At 40.3% G+C, this 6,395-nt stretch overlaps 1 protein-coding gene across 2 annotated transcripts in view; it reads right to left on the bottom strand.

Annotated features, from left to right (window-relative positions):
• The window catches only part of LOC138855223 (N-acetylneuraminate lyase-like), a 93,908-nt gene extending 88,831 nt beyond the window's left edge, over window positions 1-5,077 (bottom strand). Inside the window, exon 1 of one of the 2 annotated variants that reach the window (XM_070103432.1) lies at window positions 4,938-5,077. The gene's annotated coding sequence lies outside the window, so the exon portion shown is untranslated. Of the gene's footprint in view, window positions 1-4,212; window positions 4,362-4,937 lie in introns of those variants that run through there. The other variant, XM_070103426.1, reaches the window with a different exon arrangement.
• Window positions 5,078-6,395: the final 1,318 nt, after the last annotated feature.

Below are 6,395 nucleotides of genomic sequence, written 5' to 3'. Positions count from 1 at the left end.
AGCCACGTCCACGGCCCTATGCTGTACATTCTACAAGATTGATGGACTGAACACATCGACTCCAGGTTGAGGGACTGATTACCTCACTCTCCTCCTCTCCTTACGCCTTCCTCTTTGTATTGAACTGATGAAGCCACTGTGTGGCGAAACGTTTCCTGAATAAAGATTCCCATATGCTGCATAAGTGTCTCAATCTTCAACATATGATATGGTTTGAGCTATTCTAGGTTCTCTACACATACGATATGGTTTGAGTTATTCTAGGTTCTCTACACATATGATATGGTTTGAGTTATTCTAGGTTCTCTACACATATGATATGGTTTGAGTTATTCTAGGTTCTCTACACATATGATATGGTTGAGTTATTCTAGGTTCTCTACACATAAGAACATAAGAACATAAGAATGTAGGAACACTGCAGAAGGCCTACTGGCCCATACGAGGCAGGTCCTTATCAAAACGACATCTACCTAAAGCTACTCAAGAAACAACTCCCGCACCCCCCAACACCAATCAAACCCAGCCCCTCCCACTCATATATTTGTCCAGTCTCTTCTTAAAGCTACCCAAGGTCCTAGCCTCTATCACCCCACTGGGAAGACTGTTCCACGCATCTACAACTCTGTTAGAAAACCAGTACTTACCTATGTCCTTTCTAAATCTAAATTTATCCAACTTAAATCCATTATTCCTGGTTCTTACCTGGTTCGACACCCTCAGTACCTTATTAATGTCTCCCTTGTTTATGCCCGTCATCCACTTATACACTTCAATGATATCTCCCCTCATTCTACGCCTCTCCAGAGAGTGCAGATTTAAGGCTTTAAGTCTATCTTCATACGGGAGGTTCCTTACACAGTAAATCATTTTAGTCATTCTTCTCTGTATGTTCTCTAATGAGTCTATGTCCATCCTGTAGTAAGGGGACCAAAACTGAGCAGCATAATCTAAATGAGTCCTCACTAGTGATGTATAGAGCTGTAAAATAACTTTTGGACTTCTGTTACTTATACTTCTTGAGATAAATCCAAGTAATCTGTTGGCCTTGTTGCGCACACTGAGGCACTGCTGTCTTGGCTTTAGATTTCTGCTTACCATGACTCCTAAGTCCTTTTCACATTCTGTATGACCAAGCTCTACTTCACCTAGATTATAGCTTCGAGGGTTATTTTCATTACCAAGGGCAAGTACCTTACACTTATCCACATTAAACTTCATCTGCCATTTCTCAGACCAAGACATTAATTTGTTCAAATCGTCCTGGAGTTCATTGATATCCTCCTCAGAGTGAATTATACGGCCTATCTTTGTATCATCAGCAAACTTACTCATGTCACTAGTAATCCCTTCATCAAGGTCATTAATGTAAATTATGAACAAGAGAGGGCCTAAAACTGATCCTTGTGGAACGCCACTAGTGACTAATCCCCATTCAGATTTCACTCCATTAATGGTAACTCTCTGCTTTCTATTGGTAAGCCATGCCTCAATCCATGCTAGAACTTTACCTCCTATACCATGAGCTGCCACTTTTCTTAAGAGTCTCTTGTGAGGTACTCTGTCGAAGGCTTTACTAAAATCCAAATAAACAATATCATATTCCTTATCACTGTCAACTGCCTCAAATGTTCTATTGAAGAACGTCAGTAAGTTTGTCAGGCAGGAACGACCTCTCGTGAATCCATGCTGAGATTCATTTATCAAGTTATGCTCTTCAAGGTGACTTCTGATAATGTCAGCTATAATTGATTCTAATAACTTGCCCACTATAGATGTCAGGCTTATTGGACGGTAATTTGAAGGAGTGGACTTATCCCCTGATTTGAATATAGGAACCACATTAGCCATCTTCCACATCTCTGGCACAACACTGGTAAGGATGGATGCATTGAATACACTCGTTAATGGCTGACTAAGCTCCATCTTGCATTCCTTAAGTACCCTTGAAAACAACTCATCGGGTCCCGGGGAGTTATTTTGTTTCAGTTTGTCTATCTGTTTAGTAACCATGTCCCTCGTGACAGTAATATTAGTTAACTTAAATTCATCAGGAACTAAATAATTGTTAATTACTGGAATCTCATTTACATCTTCCTGTGTAAAAACTGACAAAAAATAGTCATTAAATAAGGAACACATTTCCAGTTCATTATCCGTCAGCTGTCCATTCCCAGATTTCAGAGGTCCTACTTTTTCCTTCACCTTCGTCCTATACACTTGAAAGAACCCCTTTGGATTAGTCTTTGATTCATTAGCGACTCTAATTTCATAGTCACGTTTAGCCTTTCTAATCGCCTTTTTTACTTCTCTTTTAAGCTGAACATATTGGTCAGTAAGGTTAACCTCTCCTCTTCTGATGCGCCTATAAATTCCCCTTTTCTCCCCTAATAGATGCTTTAACCTCCTGTTAACCCATTTGGGATCGTTATTATTAGACCTAATTTCTCTCTGGGGAATGTATATACTCTGGGCACTGTGTACATTATTAAGAAAACAATCATAAAAGCAGATCCCTTCATATTCATAAGTATGATTATCGTCAATAAAATCATTAGCTAGATAACCCCAATCAAGATTAGACAGATGTTCCCTAAGTCCATTATAATCGGCAGAACGAAAATCATATGATATGGTTTGAGCTATTCTAGGTTCTCTACACATATGATATGGTTTGAGCTATTCTAGGTTCTCTACACATATGATATGGTTTGAGTTATTCTAGGTTCTCTACACATATGATATGGTTTGAGCTATTCTAGGTTCTCTACACATATGATATGGTTTGAGTTATTCTAGGTTCTCTACACATATGATATGGTTTGAGTTATTCTAGGTTCTCTACACATATGATATGGTTGAGTTATTCTAGGTTCTCTACACATATGATATGGTTTGAGTTATTCTAGGTTCTCTACACATATGATATGGTTGAGTTATTCTAGGTTCTCTACACATATGATATGGTTTGAGTTATTCTAGGTTCTCTACACATATGATATGGTTTGAGTTATTCTAGGTTCTCTACACATATGATATGGTTGAGTTATTCTAGGTTCTCTACACATATGATATGGTTTGAGTTATTCTAGGTTCTCTACACATATGCTGTTATGTATGATAATGTAATTGTTTTTGTATACCTGAATAAACTTACTATATTCACCAACGTGCTGAGAAACGAGGGCTTCGTGAACCCCCGGGCAGAACCGGAGAGTGAAAGTCAACCAGAGGATGCTGAGGACTGAGTGAGACTCCAGCCTAAGACAGTGCAGATGTTGGAGGGAGGGAGGAAGAGAGGCGTTTTTAGCCAAGGTCCTGATGAAGGAGAAGGAGGAGGAGTCGTTCAAGGATGGAGCTGAGAAGACAATGGTAGTAAATCTGGAGCAATACTCTGTAGTGATTCTTCGCATTTTATACAAAAACTCACCTTCACATCTTATGCTGTGATGTTAATTTTTTTACGAAATGCATAGACATACAAGTGAAATAGATCTTTAAAATAACCACATGTCCGAGCAGCGGGTCATTATATGATACTGACCAACGTCAAAAGAAATGTTCACGTTGCTGCTGACAAATAAAACACCACCTTCACCATATCTCTCGTGTAAGGCCCGTGGGGAGCTGAAGCAGGTGTCGAGGATGATGTGTCTTGACTCAGCATTATCATCACGATTCTCAAGAATTAGTGCGAGCATTAGAATGAAAGACTTTGCTATTTTTATTTTCAAGGGGAAGCGTTAACCCTTAAAGGTTTAAGCGTTAAGCCTTTCAGGCTCAAGGAGTCAGCATGTGCCGTTAAGGCGACAAGAATATTTAAATCTCTAAAATAGTGATTTAAGTAAGCTTTTAGTATATATACACTGATAGAAATACACCTCTCGGTGTATATACACTGAGAAATACACCTCTTAGTGTATATACACTGAGAAATATACCTCTCAGTGTATATACACTGAGAGATATATCTCTCAGTGTATATACACTGAGAAATATACCTCTCAGTGTATATATCCCGTTAACGAGCATGTTTGATGCTGACTTTTTTTTTTACATACTTTTTCGCATAAAATTAACAGGTTTGATAATTGCAATAAGTTATTTATATCGGAGAAGGACATCTTCTGTGGATAAGCAATCTTAAACATTATTAGTAATTTCCCATTACAATAATATTCAACAAATTCCTGGCATACATCAATTGCTTACCTGTAAATAACTCTGGCAATAAGAGTTCACGAAAGAGAGTTTTCAGTCCTAGACGATGTTTGTTGGCTCTCAACTACACACTCACCACACGACCTTGATTTCAACTGGCTCCCTCTGTGTTAAGCATCCAGTGATACAGGTCCCGTTTTCTCTAACTACACGGGATCATAATGGGCAGGCTTCAGAATTTGTATCTTTAATAATAATAATAATAATAATATAATATCTTAATTTCTACAAGTACATGTACAAGGTATACAGACCATAGCTGACATCAGTGACATACTACTACATAGAAAGTCGCTTGTTATGCAGAGTATTTCGGACAAATTAGGTCAGTTTTGTCCCAGGATGCGACCCACACTAGTCGACTAACACCCAGGTACTCATTTTATACATGACAGAAGATGTCTTATGAAAACACGCCCTATTTTTCCAGTCGTACCTTTTAACTGAAATTTCAAAACAATATTGTAAGTTTTGGATTTTCAGAATGCTAGAAACTTTCCACATATTCCCTTCCCACCTGACTTATTGTTATGGGTCCAACTGCAGAAGAGCTGAAGGAGATTCATAATCTTTCATATATTGTACTATTCTATACGTATTTGTGCCTTTTAAATAAATATAATATACATTATATATATATATATATATATATATATATATATATATATATATATATATATATATATATATATATATATATATATGAGCACACCTGCCTTATGCTCCAAGGGTTTACGTCCCTATTGGGATGAAGTTATAGCAAGGGGGAAGGTCTTCATATTTGCGGATCTTCTGGGTCTCCCTGTGGCTGGCAGCTCCACCCCCTTCAGCTGTGGAGTATGGCAAGTAGGTGTCTGCCAGTGTGGCGGCACAGGTGTTTAGTGCAGAGTGTATAGCGGTGTGTTGTTTATAGTGGAGGGCTGTATATAGTGTCGTTACCAACTCACTGCAAGTAGTGCAGTGAATTGGTAACTCTGCCAGGCCGGCCTCCCCAGGTCGTCACCCCTCCTCCACTACTCCCTCACCCTTATCACTCCTATTCACACTATCTCCACCTTCTCCCTACCCCGCCTTCCATGAGGACTTGAGACCGCCAACCAGATCTAGGCCTACGCTCTCCTCCACCCCTCTCCACCCCCACATGAACAACCCAGGGTATGTGCCTCCACCCACACGTGCCATTCTCCCTTCAGCCTGGGCTTACCACACAGATTGAGGTATGGCAGATGATGCAGCTAGCCAGCCACAAAGCCAGGGAAGCAATGCACCTAACAATGAAAGAAGAGGCACATGCCAGGTGTGTGGAGAGCATCGGGCACTTAACAGGAATGGCGTTATCCGTGCACACAATGGGTGTGCTGGATCATATATGGTCCCTGCAGAGAGCAGCACCCAGCCTCCACAGGCAGATGAAAGCTTCAATGGTAACCTCCTCAGTTGCGATGATCTGATTCAAATCCACTGCTAGCAGTACCCTATCTCACATTCCTAAGGCTCGTCCATATGCGGCAGGGAAATTCACAGACCTTCTTAAGCAGGTGAATGGAGGTTCCACTAACTTAGAAGCCCGCGGCACCATTAAAGCAATGTTCAGCAATGTCTGTCTTGCAGTTCCTGAAAGACGAGGCAAATTGCTAACCACATCAATCATTAAGGCAGTGCGGAACTGCCCAAGAACAACGGATAATTGTGTCTCTCTTCCCCATCATCATAGGAATCACAGAGGTACACCCAAGAAAAATTCTACTGAAAACGAGAAAATCTGCACACAGGTTAGCAAAAAAAAAATCAAAGAAGGTAACACTGTGGGAACAATCAGAATAATTACAAGTGATGACACTGTAGCTCCCAAAGATGAGGCCACAGCCCAAGCACTAAGACACAAGCATCCAACAAGGGACACCAGAGTCGTTAACAACAACCCTGAGGAAGACCCCATCACTGGACAATTAGTTTTGCCAAAATCATAAGTTTATAAGGCAACAGTGTCATTTCCAACAGGATCTGCAGGAGGTTACACTGGAATTCGACCACAACACGTCAAAGAGATGGTAAATCCAGCACTCGGCACAGCTGCAGCAATTCTTCTCTCCCGGTTAACAACCTTCGTCAACAACTCTCTGGCTGGGCGGATTCCAGAAGAAATTAAACCTTTCTTTTTGGAGCCTCATTAT

The sequence above is a fragment of the Cherax quadricarinatus genome, chromosome 5 (assembly GCF_038502225.1).
Source record: "Cherax quadricarinatus isolate ZL_2023a chromosome 5, ASM3850222v1, whole genome shotgun sequence".
In the NCBI taxonomy this organism is placed as follows: Eukaryota; Metazoa; Arthropoda; class Malacostraca; order Decapoda; family Parastacidae; genus Cherax; species Cherax quadricarinatus.
Note: the sequence above shows the minus strand (reverse complement) of the source record. Positions and strands in the feature narration are given on the sequence as shown.